The sequence below is a fragment of the Carettochelys insculpta genome, chromosome 12, assembly GCF_033958435.1.
Source record: "Carettochelys insculpta isolate YL-2023 chromosome 12, ASM3395843v1, whole genome shotgun sequence".
NCBI lineage: Eukaryota > Metazoa > Chordata > Testudines > Carettochelyidae > Carettochelys > Carettochelys insculpta.
Window position 1 is genome coordinate 24,067,842 of NC_134148.1, and position 15,604 is coordinate 24,083,445.

General features: G+C 42.5%; 1 protein-coding gene across 8 annotated transcripts in view; it reads left to right on the plus strand.

Moving 5' to 3' along the window:
• The first annotated feature begins 4,423 nt into the window (after positions 1-4,423).
• Positions 4,424-15,604, plus strand: part of SEMA6D (semaphorin 6D) — a 326,428-nt gene continuing 315,247 nt past the window's right edge. For 6 of the 8 annotated variants that reach the window (XM_075007257.1, XM_075007267.1, XM_075007265.1 and 3 more), the window contains exon 1: positions 4,424-4,494. The gene's annotated coding sequence lies outside the window, so the exon portion shown is untranslated. The remainder of the gene's footprint in view (positions 4,495-15,604) is intronic. The other 2 variants (XM_075007263.1, XM_075007258.1) reach the window with 2 other exon arrangements.

Below are 15,604 nucleotides of genomic sequence, written 5' to 3' on the forward strand. Positions count from 1 at the left end.
TAGGGAGGGTGAGAGGGCAGGGGACTGGACTCAATGACCTCTGAAGGTCCCTTCCAGCTCTGCAAGATAAGTATATCTCCCTATTTCATTCTGTATTCCACAAAGGGAGGGGGTTTGGGTTTTGTTTTTTTAAAGACGGAATAAATGGTGTCATGTCATTCTCTAAATCATGTTTCAGACTGAGGCCATGTCTACATTACTAAAGACATTCAACTTAAGATATGCAACTGCATTAGTAGGAGCATTGCCAGCAGGCCAAGGAAAGTGATTATGCCCTTCAGACAACAGTTCTGTTGGGAGAGGTTTCTCCAACATTTGGCCCATCTACATGGGGCCAACTGTTGGAAAAAACCCTGTATCGAGACATCCCTTCTTCTTCGTGGAATAATCTATACAGGGATGTCATCAAAGTGCTTCTGACATGGCAGAGCCCTCCCAAGAGATCTGCAGTATGGACACATGCACTCTGTCAACAAAACGTCCGTCAACAGAAGTTTTGTCAACAGAAGCCTGCAGTCTAGACATGGCCCTCTATTCAGTATCAGTGACGCCACATCTGGAGTTTTGCATCTAGTTTTGAGGGCCCACCCTTGATTACAGTAAATGTATGGACAAATTGGAAAGAGTTTAGTGGGGGGAAATAAAAATGATTAGGAGTCTGGGGCACATGACTTAGGAGAGCTTGAGGGACCTGGGCTTATTTTGTCTGCAGAAGAGAAATATCAGAGGGCATCTGATAGTAGTTTTCAACTATCGGATGGGAGTGCCAAAGAGAATGGAGCTAGGCTATTATAAATGGCTACAGTTACACAAGCGAGTTTCGCCAACAAAACCCTGGATTTGTTGACAAAACTAGTGGAATGTCTGCACACAAATGCATTTTGTCTGCGGTTTGTTGAGAAAACTCAGCACTTTCACAGGCAGTGTTCTGCCTCTCAGCCATGAGGTATAATGCTGCTGTTGACATATTCTATCAACAAAAAAGCTGTGTGGATGCTTGGAGGGGGTGAGGGGGAGGCACTTTACTCGACAGAATTATCCAGAATGATGGGCAGCCCTGTCTGCTGTGCTTCTCGGAGCCTGTTTTGTCGAGAGAACAGCCAGGCAGTCATGTCGCTCTGTCGACAGAGTGGCATGCTCTTCCACTTGGCTTTTGTGTGTGGCCACACTCTGACAGAAGTTTAGTTGAGAAATCTCTTCCAACGGTGACTTCTGTCAACAGATCGCTGTAGTGTAACCATAGCCAATGGCTGCAGATGACTGAAAAAGAAGCAATGGGCTCAAATCACATTGAGAGACGTCTAGACTGGATCTCAGAAAAAATATTTCTCTAGGAGAATGGTGAAGCACTCGAATGGATTCCCTAGAGAGGTGGTAGACTCTCCATTCTTGGAGGTTTTTAAGGTCAGGCTTGACAAAGCCCTGGCTGCAATAATTTAGATTGAGGCCAGGTCTACAGTATGGACCTCCTGCTTTGGTCCTGCTTTGAGCAGGGATTGGACTTGAAGACCTCCTGAGTTATCTTCCAACCCTAATCTCTTATGATTCTATGATCAATGGCATTTAGAGGAATGCCAAACTATTGTCTAAGCTGGTGCATTTTTTCTTCTTACTTCACAAACCTAGTAAATGTAAAGAAAGTAATTGCTTCATTATTTGTTTGAGATAATTTGAGTTGATGTAAAGAGCTACACAGCAGAAGACATTTGCAGTATACAAAAATTTTTTTTATTGTGGGTGAGAGGACAGAACGTGGGACATGAACTCAGATTGTATTCTTGGACTGCTCAGTGATGTTGAGCAAGTTACTTAGCCTCTGTATACTTGAGTTTCCTCATCTATAAAACAGAACTAAATAATACATGCCTTTGTAAATCGCTTTGAGATCTACTGATGAAAAGTACTATAAAATCCCAGAACTATATTACAAATTTTAGAGTGCCGTCCTCTGGTACTTTATATAGATAATGCAGATACAGAGCATTATCATAACACAAACTCCTGATACAATTTAGTGAGCATTCAAGAAGTAGGTTGATTTTAAAAAAGACATGTAATTTTACTAATTGAAACAACAATCATTGCACAGATTGATATTGCTGATGTTTCTGGAAAACTTTTAGTTTGCACTGGACATGGCCAGTGGCTTAACACGGAAGAGCAAACTCATTCTAGTATTAGTATGACTTGTGCTTAACATAACCACTCCCATCTCTATGATGATGAAAACAACTGGGCTGGCTCAGACTTGATAAAAGAAGACTGAAGTGAGGCTTGATAATGGTCTTCAGATACGTTAAGATACATTTTATAAAGAAGATGGTAATCAATTATTCCTCAGGTCTGCTGGAGTTAGGACAAGAAATAATGGGTTTAATCTGCTAGAAGGGAGATGTAGGTTAGCTATAAGCATAGTTAGGTACAGAAATAAGTTTCCAGGGGAGACTGTGGAATCCCTATAATTAATTCTTTTTAAAAATCAGGCTGGACAGACACGGGTTAGGGATAGTCTATGTTTACTTAGATCTCCCTTGGCATAGGAGGCCAGACTTGTCGTATTAAGGTCCCTATCACTTCTAAATTCTTATTTTACCTAGCCTTACAGAAGCATTCTGTAATTTGTTTAAAGAAATTGTAAATGATACTAAACACGATAATTTATTGTATACTTCTGCCTCAGAAGCAATTGAGCCGAACTCAAATGTTTACCATACATATTACCTCTGTAAAAATTATTTTCAAAATAACATTTAAAATTCAGACCAGACATAAATTATGATGCAACTGCAGACATGTAAATATATTTAATACATTTTTATAAAAAATTAAAGAACAAGCTCCATTTTTACATTGCTTTAGCCAGTTACCCTGTTTATGAAATATAACTGAGTTATTTACTGTCCAAAACTGTTACTACAAAATTGGTAATGATGCAAAGCTGCCCTCTGTTTCTCTCATACCACAAATTCAAAACTCAGCCTGTGTTTGTGAGCCCAAGATGATTTATGTGCCTGTGAAAATGTTGAGAAAATACATTTTCAAAGTGCAGCCATGTGACATTCACCAGTTTGCTCAAATCCTGATCTATTGCAGGGATAGGAAAAAAATATTCTCACAAACTGGAGTCATTTATTTGGGTCCACAACTAGTATTCTTTACTGTTTAGGATAAGAGATGCACTTTGCGTTTAAATTTAAACACAGGAAACTTCACCAGGAAGTAAAGTGAGAAAAGTAACACAATACATTTTGAGGAGAAAAAAATCTCTATTTGATATCTTTCCTCACAGCTAAACCAACTCAGTGCTTTATTGATTACTGAAGAGCATTTGTGTGTCAGCTGGGGATTGGAGGGGGGGGACTGGTGCAGTCAGCCAGGCTGTTAAATTCCCTGGGATGTAGGCAATGCAGCAAGTCAATGCACTCTCATTACGGATGGTGTCCCTAACCCTCAGATGAATTTAAAAAAACAGTCCAGTGAATTGGGTTGCATTGCAGGGAGAGCAGAAGAAAAACAGGACTAAGAAAACACTAGGAAGGGGAAGAAACTTGGGGGAATTGGTAGGGAGGGGGGAAGAAGGAGGGAGAAGGGCAGCACAGAAGACAAACAACTAGAAGGGGAGAGGCAGCATAAATTGAGAGGTCAAAACCAAGGAAGGGTGACTGATGGGAAGGGGAGGTAGAAGGAAGAAGAGGGTGGATGGGATGAAGGAAGGACAAGCACTGAGCTAAGTGGAAGAGAGGTAGGTCCCTGATGTGTAGACAGAGGAAGGGAGAGTGGTGAGACAGGGTGCCTCTGCCACTGGCACACCACGAAGTGTGAACCAGGTTGAAATAGTGTGAGAAAGGGTCCTGGAGGCTGCAACTGAGGGGTCTGTGTGCATAAGGCAAAACACAGGCGTGGGCTCTACCCGGGTGAAGGAGACATTTAGTGTGAGATCCTGCAAGCCTAGTCTGAGACTGGGGCTGCTCTGGGAACCATGGAGAGGGTGCAAAAGGGAGGCAGGGCTGATGGAGTCACTGGTGGGGGACTGGGCTGCCGGATGGTCCCTGCAGGAGAAGGAAATAGCGGGGCGAGGCCCTACTGTGGCACCCAGTGAAGAGGGGGTGGAAGGGCGCGGAGGCTGCGGCTGGGGCCAGAGGCTCTGGGGAGCGCGGGAACGGCTGGGGGAAGCAGAGCGGCTGGGAGAAGGGACTCTGGGACGCGGCCTTAGGCGAGAGAGGCCGGGGCCGGGCGGCAGGAGGGAGGCGGCGGCTGGAAGGCGGTGGGATCTCAACGGCAGGAGGTGGGTAGCCGCGCGTGGGGCGCTGGGCGACAGCGGCTGGCTGAGGCGGTGGCCGCGGGGGAGGGGGAGGCGGTGGCCGCGGGGAGTGGCGGGAGGCGGCGAGTGGGCGTGGGGTTTGAAGTGGAGTCACTCGGGGCCGGGCGAGAGCCGGAGCGGGAGTTTGCCCTGCTGAGAGCCGAGCCACCACAGCCGCGGGTGCTCGGTCGCCTGTAAGTAAGCCCGTCCGCCTCGCGACCTGCCTGCCGTGCCGGGGGCAGCGCTGCCCGCTGGGCTGCGGCGCGCCCGGGGAAACAGCCGCGCTGCCCCGCGGGGTGGGTGGGGTGCGCCGCGCTGCGCCGCGCCTCCCCCAGCCCCCAGCATGTGCGGGAGGGGGGGAAGCGGGAGAGTTTGCCCGTTATTTCAAAACGTTCGTTTCCAACGGGCAGCGCTGCGCCGCTGCAGCCGGCCGGGCTTGCACAGGTGCTGGCGGGAGGGAGCGCCGCACTGCGTGGCGAGAGGAAGCCGCTCGGCGCGGGGAAGAAGTGCGGTCGGTGTGAGAGCGAGCGGGGCGGGGGCTCTCTCTCTCCGCTCCGGTCGGTTTCGGTGCATTTGCTCCGGGTGGGTCTCTCTCCGCCTGGCTCATGGTTTGGCGGGGGGATTTCCAGCCGTGGCCGAAGGGCGGGGGACGCTGCTGCTGGGCCGTTGTGAGCGGGAGGCGGTGGCTGCGTTCAGCGCCTGCCCTTTGAGGGGAAGGGTCGGTCGGGGGTGTGGGGGGGCAAAGTGACTTCCTCGCGGCGGGCTCGGGAGAGGCGGGGAGTTAGGGTAACCGCTGGCGGAATAAAGCAGCCGGCGCGGGGCTCTGAGCTTGGAACTTGGAGCCTGTCTGCGCACCGTGCAAAGACGGCAGCCGCTTGGAGAGGAGCGAGAGCCTCTCTTCAGCCGAGGGGAGCGTTTTACGGGGGGTCGGCTAAATCGTTTTTAGTTTTAAACTATGGCGCTAGGAGGGCGAGTGTGTGTAATCTCCGCAGCAATGCGTACAGCTGAGCCTGGGCTTTTCCGGCTGCGTACTTTGTATGTGTTTGCACCTATGTATATCGTCTGTGGCCTCTGTCCCTGTAATTCTTTCGGGATGTTTCCACTTTCCAGTTAGTCTCCCAGCTGGAGTGCTCCGCACTTGCTCTTTGATGGGCTGAAGAATGCTAATTTTTAGATGATGCTCCCCACTTCTCAGATCTGACTATATCTCACAGACATACTATTAAGTGTTTACTCTCCCCCATGGTGACCAGGTGAACTCCTTCTAACCCAAAGGCATGTACAAAGCAGAAGTGATCAATACAATACTGATGCAAACATACCCCCTATATATGCCTTTCAAATAGTGTGTGTAACTGTATACATGGATACAGGTCACTCTTCCAGTTTATAATTCCCATCTGCTGATGACTTTATTTACTTCCCTCACAAAGGGGGTTTGATTTAGGAAAACAAGATGGTAACAATTTAAAAAAAAATTTTAACAACTGAAACAGTTTTCACTACTAAACTGTTCATGTGCATCAGGTGATGCTAGGTGCAAATCCCAGTGGACTTGAAGTTATCTAATGGCCTGAATGTATTTGGGTTTGACAGTTCTTGATGGACTTGCTAAGTGCTCCAGTCTGCTGAAGCTTAGTTTTTAGCTCGCAGGAGAAAACCATTATATGAAAACCTCTGTCTAACTCAAAGCTTGATTTCAAAGGGCGAATCTGTGACACAGAACAAGTGTTATGATTATGGAAACTGATGTGTAATTTATTTGCAAAAAGAGGAAATTCAGAAGTGATCTATAAAATGAAATATAACTTTTGTTGGAGCCAGATGTCTGTTTTATCTATCTTCAATGTACCCATTTATTATTTCTCTTCTTTGGTAGTAATTAGTTTTCTTTTCAATTTTATTGTCCTTTCACATTGATTTTTATTGATTAAATGCTTTTGTTTGCCTCTCATCATAGATGTCTGTCCCTAGCTCAACCGTTAACAGTATTTCTAACTACTGCTCAGTTTGTCCCTATTTTTTTTTAAAAAAGCATCAATCATATCTACTGTATATTGTCCTCTCTATTTTAGAGCACCAAATTTATATTGTTGCACACAGCATTGATCTTTCTTTCTGTTGTACATTTGTTCTTTTCAAATGTTAGAATAACATGGACCATTTCAAACAGATTTTAATTAAGAAATAAAATAAAATATAAATATGACTTCCCTTCATAGTTCTTTTAGCTCCCTGCATTCTAATTGCAGTCTCCATTCCCAGACTCCAACTTATAATGCAGTGTGAATGGCAAGTCAGTACATCTTTTTTAAAAATGAATTTATTTATTAATTGTCTCAATGATAATTTTTGTCAACAAAACATGTATCTAGGGACCAGCAGACTCATGTTTTGCAAAATTCATATTTAATTAAATGTGGCATTAAAATGCGTACACCTTGTATGAATGATTTTAAAACTCATGTAGAAGTTCAGAAGTAAATAAGAAAAGGTTTAATGTACTGTTGAAGAACTAGGGTTTTCTTTCTTTTGCAAAAGCATTTACCAATGTTTATTGAATTTGCTTGTCTGCATGAAGAAAAGAACTATTGTTTTGTTATGTAGCAGCTGTAAGAAGATTGACAGCTACAAAGTGCAAATCTATGAAGGATCTGTCCATGACAATTTTGAATTTATTTAGATGTCTTACACATCTAATCACTTGCAAAATTGTATAAACAAGGATATGTTTGTGGAGAAGACATAATGTACTATAAAGATTGTGAAGCTTATTGGGATAATTGGCAGAGTGTAGTCTTGTCTGGGATGTGAAATTCATATAATTAATTTAAATCTCCTTACAATATGAATACACATTTTAAAATTAGAATATATGCAAGAAATACTTATTTTCACCATTCTGGCTTAAGTGAAATATATTAAGTGTAATAGCTTATTTGTTGAGATAAAAAGAACATCATTGATGTCATGGCGTGCTTTGCATGTTTAAATAGAATCTAATGAATTACAAACATTCATTACACTACAAGCAATTACTGATACTTCTCAGGACCCCAAAATAGAGAGTTATTTGTATACTGATGCTCACATGTTTTCTGATTTTTTTGGATTCACTGTAAAAACAAATAAATAAAAAGCCATTGTTTTTAAATGAATTCTCTGTTAGCTCTAAATCTTTGTTGGTCTACTCCTGTCCCATAAATTTATGTTTAAATACCTCCAACGTCTTCAGGTTATAGAACTTTTCTGTTGAGCAGTGTGGGAAAGCTGCATGGATGGAGCAGCCTTTACTAAATCTTGTAAGAGTCAAGGACATATAACACACTATGGAAGGTCAGCTTTTACTAAATGTCTGGCAACGGACTAAAGATTGTTCATTTGACCTTTCTAAAGTCAAGCTATGTACTAATTTTAAAGGGCGTCTTATATAAATATGAGTAATCCAATATTACATAAATATTTGTTTTACTTTAATAATTCACTTCTACTTAAGCATAAGTATTATGAAGAGTTTGTCATTTTATCATTTTGTTCTGTACATACTTGCTTGAAAGCCTAATATAGTTAGTGGGCCATATTTTTAGGTCAAGATTTTCAAAAAATCACTTGTGATTGGGGTTCCTCAATTTATAGATACTCAGACATCTGGAAAACTGTCTAATGACTGTAGTCTTATTGTGTGACAAGTCAGGGTGTGAATCTTCAGCACACTAAGTTGCCAAGCACTAAATTGCCATAGTGAGAAGCCAAGAATATGGGTTATCAATATTTTCTGAAAATCAAGCTTCCAAAATTAGTTTCACATTTGGCACCTGAAACAGAGGCCTCAAAAGTAACAAGTCACTTCAAGGTGTGACTTGCACAAATTGGAGGAGATACTGAGAGCAAACAGCATAAGGAAGATGTGCTAGAACAGTCCATTAGAAGGATTTATTTTGATATTGTGAACAGTAATGATTTTGGAATGTCAGTTCAGATTTTGGCCAGCACTATATATCTACTTTTATGTCCATATGGGATAGAGACTGCATGGTGGCATTCTGGCGTACAAGGTTTTATTGGTATCCCTTTATAATCACCATGTTACTCATAAGTAATAAGTCATGTGTGATGCATGCATGTTATCCCAAATAAGTGCTTATAAAAACCTTATACCGTGCTGTCACCGTTAAGTGTTGTGCAGATGCTTTGTATTTTAAATAAAAGCTATTTTCAAAATGTCTTAAACAGATTGTCAAAAACGTCCCCTATTGTGAAGCTGGACAGACTTATTGCTAATAGTTTACTGCACAGTACTCAGAAGCTATTTTAAGTACTTAGATTCTTCAGATCCCCATGATGATTTGCATACAGATCTGGGTATTGGGGTAGAAATTGTGCTTATAGCATTAGTAAATGATCTGTGGATGAACGAAAACTGGATGTCTGCGCTGATATTGTCAGTTGTAGTAGCTGCCATTGACTTTGATGCCCAGATGGGGTTTTGCTTTGTTTGCAGACCGCAGTAGGTGTGATTGGAGCTGCTCTTGAGTGACTCTATTATTGTCTCAAGAATTTTTCTGGAAGGTAAAACAACTGCTCTTCCTCCATAGGGTCAAGTTCCACTGGATCCCATCTTGAGTCCTATCTTGTTCAATCTATGTATGGTGCTGATAGAAGAACAAGCACCACAACCCATAGTTACTCACTTTCAGTATGCTGACGACACCTCAGCTCAATAGTATTGTTTCTCCTGATTGCACTGTAATTATGGAAGGACCGTCCTGTTCCAACTGTGGAAGTGGCTGGAGTTTGGGCAAGAGTTGGCTGAAGCCCAATCCAGATAAAACCAAAGTGATGTATTTTGCAGGAAACCATCAGTGTTGTGATGGGGAAGATCTATTTTGAGTGCATGGTCCATTTTTTACTCGAGTTCACTGTCTGAGAGTATTGGCAGCCATTTCCCTTGGGTGAAGGTCTGACTGCGGTGGCTTATGCCTTAGTGATCGTGAGGCTAGATTCTTGCAGTGGTGCTATGCTTCATGTTAACTTGGAAAGTTGGTTTGGTTTGGAATATAGTAGTCCAATTAGTAAATGGTATGCTTTAATGAGGACCCAGCATACCAATATTCCATGATGTGCACTTCAGGCTTACTGATTTCTATGTGGATTGTAAGATATTGGCCATAATCTGTGAAGCCCCAATTAGCTTGGGGCCTTCCTGGTTGAGATGCTGCTGCCATAGTGTTATCTCTCACATACTAGTTATATTCTCTTTTATTTGACATAGAGGAGATTGGTAATACAGTTTCCTCCATGAGGAGATCTCACTTGTGGTGCAAGTTCTATCTTTGTTCTGAAGTTGGGGTTGTTGAGCTTCAAGCCATTATGCAAGGCCCATCCGTACCCCTCCTATCTGACTAGGGTGAGGTTGATAGTGGAAACTGGTTTATGAGTGGTTGAGTTTTAGTGAGAGAAGCCCTATGTTTTGAGTCCTCATGGATGAGGTTTTGCTGGTCTTCGTGCTATTGATATGGTTTTTGTTTGTTGTTCCAATAAGAATATTGGGATTCAAAAGGAGTTGTTATAGAAAGATTCTGAGAATAGGATGGATGCAGAAGGTCACCAATGAGGAATTATATAGGAAGATACAGCCAAAAGAGAACCTGCTGCAGAAGGTTATAAAAAGAAAGTTACAACTATTTGGACGTATTTGCAGAATGAACGACGAACGAAAAATCAAGACCCTAGTATTCAGCATAATGGAAGGTTCAAATAGGAGAGGCAGACCCCACAGAGAATGGATAGAAGATGTAGTAGATTGGTGCGGAGCTAGTCTACAGAAACTAAGCCGCTCTGCACTGGATAGGGAAAGATGGAAGGAAATAGTGAGAGAGGCATCAGACACCAATGGGCACTGAGCCCACAGTTATTGATGATGATGAAAGTAAGCTGCTCTTAGAGAAACAAAGCAAGCAGTCCTGTAGCACCTTAAAGACTAACAATTTTATTTATTAGGTAATGAGCTCTTATTTACCTAAAATTGTTAGGCTTTAAGGCTCTACAGGACTGCTTGCTTTGGTTTGCCCTTGGAGAAGTAGATGGAATGAGAACCTTTTTATGACATAAATAACAAAGTTGGGGAGGGAAGAAGTCAAAATTTTGAAGTCTTATATTTTGGGATATTTCAAGACTTAAAAACTTCTTTCTGTCACATTGGGACACCAGGGAGCTCCCCTTGATGAGAGTATAAAGCTCCTGGGGGGGTGTGTGTGTGTGTGTGTGTTTTGTTTTGTTTTGTGTGTGTTGTTTTGTTTTTGTTTTTTTTTTTTTTTTAAACCTTGTAGGGTGAAAAGTTACTAGATTGCAAATACAGGTATTCAGTCCTAAGGACAAGCTTTCTCTCACAAGGAAAGCATCACTGCTTGCTTAGTATGCTGTATTCCACTTGAGTGCCTGGTGCCTAGTGCCTAGTAAATCTATTAACTTTTAGCTCAAGTAGCACAGGAGTCTGTTTTTTGAAAGTTGAAGGTTTGAATTTTATCCACAAAAACAAACCAACTTGGAGGCTGTTGCATCAATTTTTATGGCACCCATTAATAATCCCCTTCAGTCTTCCTTCTCCTCTAGGTTAGATCTGTCTGTCTTCTGGTCTGTTGATTTCGCATCTCCTCAATCAAGTGTACATTTTCATTTCCCCCAATCTGTTATATTCTCAGTTCCCCTTCCCCCAGCTCATCAAATCAGTGGTAGCTCCCCCAGGCTATCAGTTGAACTCTCACTTCTACTCCGCCTATGAAGTTCTCAGACCCTTTCCAAATTTATCAATTCTCAGCCTGACCATCTAATAAATCTTTTCTCCAGTGTGATGGTTGGTATAGTTTGGGTGCACTGATGTGCTGAGATGCTGTGGAATCAGCTTATTTGCCTTCCTGAGTTTCCTTTACCTGGTAGTGCTGGGCTAGGCTCACAAGCCTTTACCAGCCAAATACACAGTCTGGGCTCACCTACACTAGCCCCCTCCTTTGAAGGGGGCATGTAAATGAGCCAGATCGTTGAATACCAGCGAGGTGCTGCACTGCATATGCAGCACCTCATGAGCATATTTCTCGCCATGTGAACTTCAAAGTTGCTACCTTTGAAGCACTGGCAAGCTGTATAGCCATGGGCACTTTGAAGTTCCCTTACTCCGAAAAATTTCGAAGTGGCACAGTTATTTCAAAGTGCCCATGGCTACGCGGCTTGCTGGCACTTCAAAGTTAGCAACTTCAATGTTTGCGCAGTGAGAAGTATGCTAAAGAGTGCATGTGCAGTGCAGTTCCTTATTTCTGTTCACTGATCTGACTTGTTTACATGCCTCCTTCAAAGGAGAGGGCTAGTGTAGCTGAGCCCTCTGAGCCCCACGCAGCTGTACAGAGAGACCAGAGATCCATTCTTGAAAGATTGAGTCATAGGGGCTTGCCCTAGCACTCTGGTACCCATCCCTTTATGGGGCACACATTCTTCCCCTTCCTCAATGTGGAGAAAGATGTGCACAACTTCCTTCCACCCCCAAGTCAGAAATATATTAACTGTGTTTTGCTTATAAATAAGGAACAAATGTTAACTATAAAAGATGGATTTTAAATGGTTTAAGTGGTAACAAACAGAACAAAGTGGATTACTAAGCAAGTAAAACAAAGTATACAAACTCAGCTTGATTCACTAAAGAAATTAGTTACAAGTTGTAATTTCTCAGTTAAACATTGTTTTAGGTAGATTTGTTCACAGGCCAAGTATCTTTCCAGACTGGGTCAAGTAGTTCTCTCTGCCCCGACCCTTGAGTTCTTGTTTCTTGGTATTTTAAAATCTCTCTTTGGGTTGGGAGATGAAGGGGAAAGGAAATGAACATCTTAATTGCTTTCTTCCTCCTTTTTTTTGGTTTCCCCCCCGCTTCCAGTCGAAAAGCTGATCTAAAATGTACTTTAATATCCAATGAACAAGTCATCTGACTGTAGTATCACAGCATTCATGAGTCAGTGGCAGTATGGCATGTCCACAGGAAGGCCAAGTCTTTTCAGAGCCCACTGTCTTAGCTGATGGGGCAACAGCCCTGTCTAGGTACAATATTGGAAAAGCTAAAGTGCTATCAATAGGTGTCACCCAAGCTAGCATCACTGAACTACAGGTACATAGTCAGTATCCCTAACTTGATGATCATATTCAGACCACCATCTGGTCATGATAAAACTCAAGCAGTACACCGCCAAAGTGATCAAGCCTGGACTGAGTTTCAACGTGGAGCAGCTGAAGAATTTAGAGATGAGAGCGGGTTTTGAAGTGAAGCTGTCCAAAAGATAGGTGCTTCTGACAAACCTTATCCTGGAAGATGCTACCATGGAACAAATTTGGGAAGACCCCAGAACAGCCTGAAAAGCGACCTTCAATAAAACATTCGGAAAGAGGAAAAGGCATCACAAAGAATGGATCACAGCAGAAACTCTGAGAAAAGTGAAGGAATGAAAGAACAGAAAAGCAGCAATCAACTACAGCAAAACAATAGCAGCCAAGGCAGAAGCTCAGAGACTGTATTCAGAAGTCAGCAGAGAAGTTAAAAAAGCTGTAAAACAGGACAAGAAAAACTTTGTGGGGAAAACCTTGCACAAGAAGTGGAAAAAGCTGCAGGAGGGAGAAACTTGGAAGAGCTGTATGACATCACATGGAAGGTAGCTGAGTTGTGAAGAATAGTGGATCATCCAGTACAGGATAAGGATGGACATGTGCTAATGACCCCAAGTGAGCAGCTCAGTGGCTGGAAGGAATACTTTGAAGAGCTACTGAACCTCCCAGCCCATGATATGGAACCTCCAGAGTTACCATCTGCAAATATACCTCTGCAGTTTGACAGCAGCAGATCTACAAAAGAAGAAATCAGAAAAGCCATTGCCCATCTGAAAAGTGGAAAAGCACCTGGTCCAGAGAACATCCCTGCAGAAGTCATCAAGGCAGGTTGTGAAACATCAGTCAACATGATGTATAATCTATTTGGGACACTGAGGAGATCCCAAATGACTGGAAACCTTATCAAGCTTCCAAAGAGAGGCAACCTGAAGGAATGCAAAATCTGGAGGGGTATCACATTACTGTCTATTCCACAAAAGGTGTTTAATAGGATTCTCTTGGTGAGAATGAAGACAGAAAATGATAGACAGCTCAGGGAAGAACAGGCTGGCTTCTGAAGCAAGTGATCTTGTACTGACCAAACAGCAACTCAGGGTGATCATAGAACAGTCACTCAAGGGGAACCTCTAAAGATTTTGAAAAAGCCTTCGACAGCATTGATACATTCAACATATGAACCGTCAACATGCCAAGTTGTTTGCAATGGTGCCTTGACAGAATCCTCCAGCATATACTCAGGAGTATGACAAGGGTGCCTATTGTCACCTTTCCTGTTTTTGATCATAGTGGATTGGATTATGAGCAGGACAACAGATGGCCATCAACGGAACATTCAGTACACACTTTTTTCAAACAGCTAGAGGACATTGATTTTGCTGATGATGTCACCCTCCTTTCACACCAACATGGAAGAAAAGGTCACAACCTTAGACAAAACCACCTCAGTGACTGTACTGAGCATTAACAAGGGAAAGACCAAGACAATGAGGAGCAATGAGTCCAACACCACCACTATCACATTGGGAGAGGGTGACCGGGAAGATGTGGAGCAGTTAGGGCGTATTGTGGGCAGAGATGGAGGAACAGACCAGCATATGAATGCCAGGATAGGGAAAGCTACATTCAAGGCTCTTCATCCCACATGGAGTTCACAGATAGTATCTGTGAAGATGAGACTGCGGATCTTCAACACAAATGTGAAGTGTATGCTCTTGTATGGATGCAAGATCTGGCATACTAAAAAGTCTTCAAATCACAAGCTACAGACGTTCATAAATCGATGCCTGAGGTACATGCTTCACCTCAAATTGCAAGACTTTGTCACAAATGAGGAACTTTGGAACAGAGCACAACAAGAACCCCTTGACGTTCAAATCAAGAGAAGAAAGTGGGGTTGGCTAGGCTACATTCTCAGAAAACCATCATCTAGCATAGTCCATTAAGCTGTCGCATGGAACCCACAAGGAAGATGCAAAAGAGGAAGACCTCGGACAACTTGGAGATCTAATGAGATTGAAGGACAGCAAGTGGAGTGCTTTTGGAGTGAGCTAGAAGTTTTGTCCAGAGACAGAGAAGTGGAGGAGACTTGTAGATGACCTATATGCTGCTCAGAGTACAAAGTTTAAGTCATTGAATAAATCATAATCTTTCCAATGACACCTTGCATGAGTTATCTTGCATAGAGCACGTATTCTTTATGCCACCTTCATATCCCAATAATATTTCTACAAAGCATACAGGGGTATCAGGTAAGGTTCCCTGTAATCTTTCTTGTCTATGCATGGGGTTTTTCCATTCATATGTGGAATAAACCACCACTAATAGAAATGAAAAACCTCACTGTTGGCACAATCAGATGGGTAGCATTTGAGTCTCTCTGGAGCAGTCGCACAAGCTCACAGCTTACAGGGAACACTCATGTCAAGTTGGTACACCTAGTACATCCACTATAATTCTAGTACCACAGTAAACTCTTTTATATCCAGAACTCTCAGATAACTGGTATTTTAACTGTAAGTACGTTTGTTTTCCCAGAAGTACATTATAGTGAAAATAAATGCAAATAGGGTGTACAATACAGGTGTATTACTGTTGGTAAAGTATTTTGCATGCTTTTTTTTTTTAAATATCTAATCTTGTTTTCTTTTGTGCTCTGCATTGCTAGGTATGCCTCTCTGTTGCCAATATTTGACTATCTGGTAATCTCCCAGTGCCGGCGCTGCCATGTACGAAAGTTTACTGTATTTCTCTTAATTCAGCAGTTCACCTACCTACTGCCCCCATTCCTTTCCTACTTGCTGCTCCTTCCCCATACTTGCTCACTGACCTCCAAAGACTGTACTATGAGAAGACTCTTTTTCTTTCCCCAATTTTATAATTCATTTTTAATTTAACTTTATCTGAAGACAAAATTTTGCATTTTAAATTCCATGAGCCAGGTTGTGACCTCTAGATACGTCTAGAGGTGTATCTCCAGAGACAGATCTTACTCCTCATGTGCAGAACAAATGGGTAGGGGTAAGGTACCTCAACAGTACTAATCTCAAGTGCTCTCAAGTATTAGAGCCTTCATGCATTCTTCAAGTATTAGATTCTTCAGGGGAGAAGGAGATTGGCCCATTAACTGCAGATATTCTGAAAAGTGAAATATAGTGCAGTACC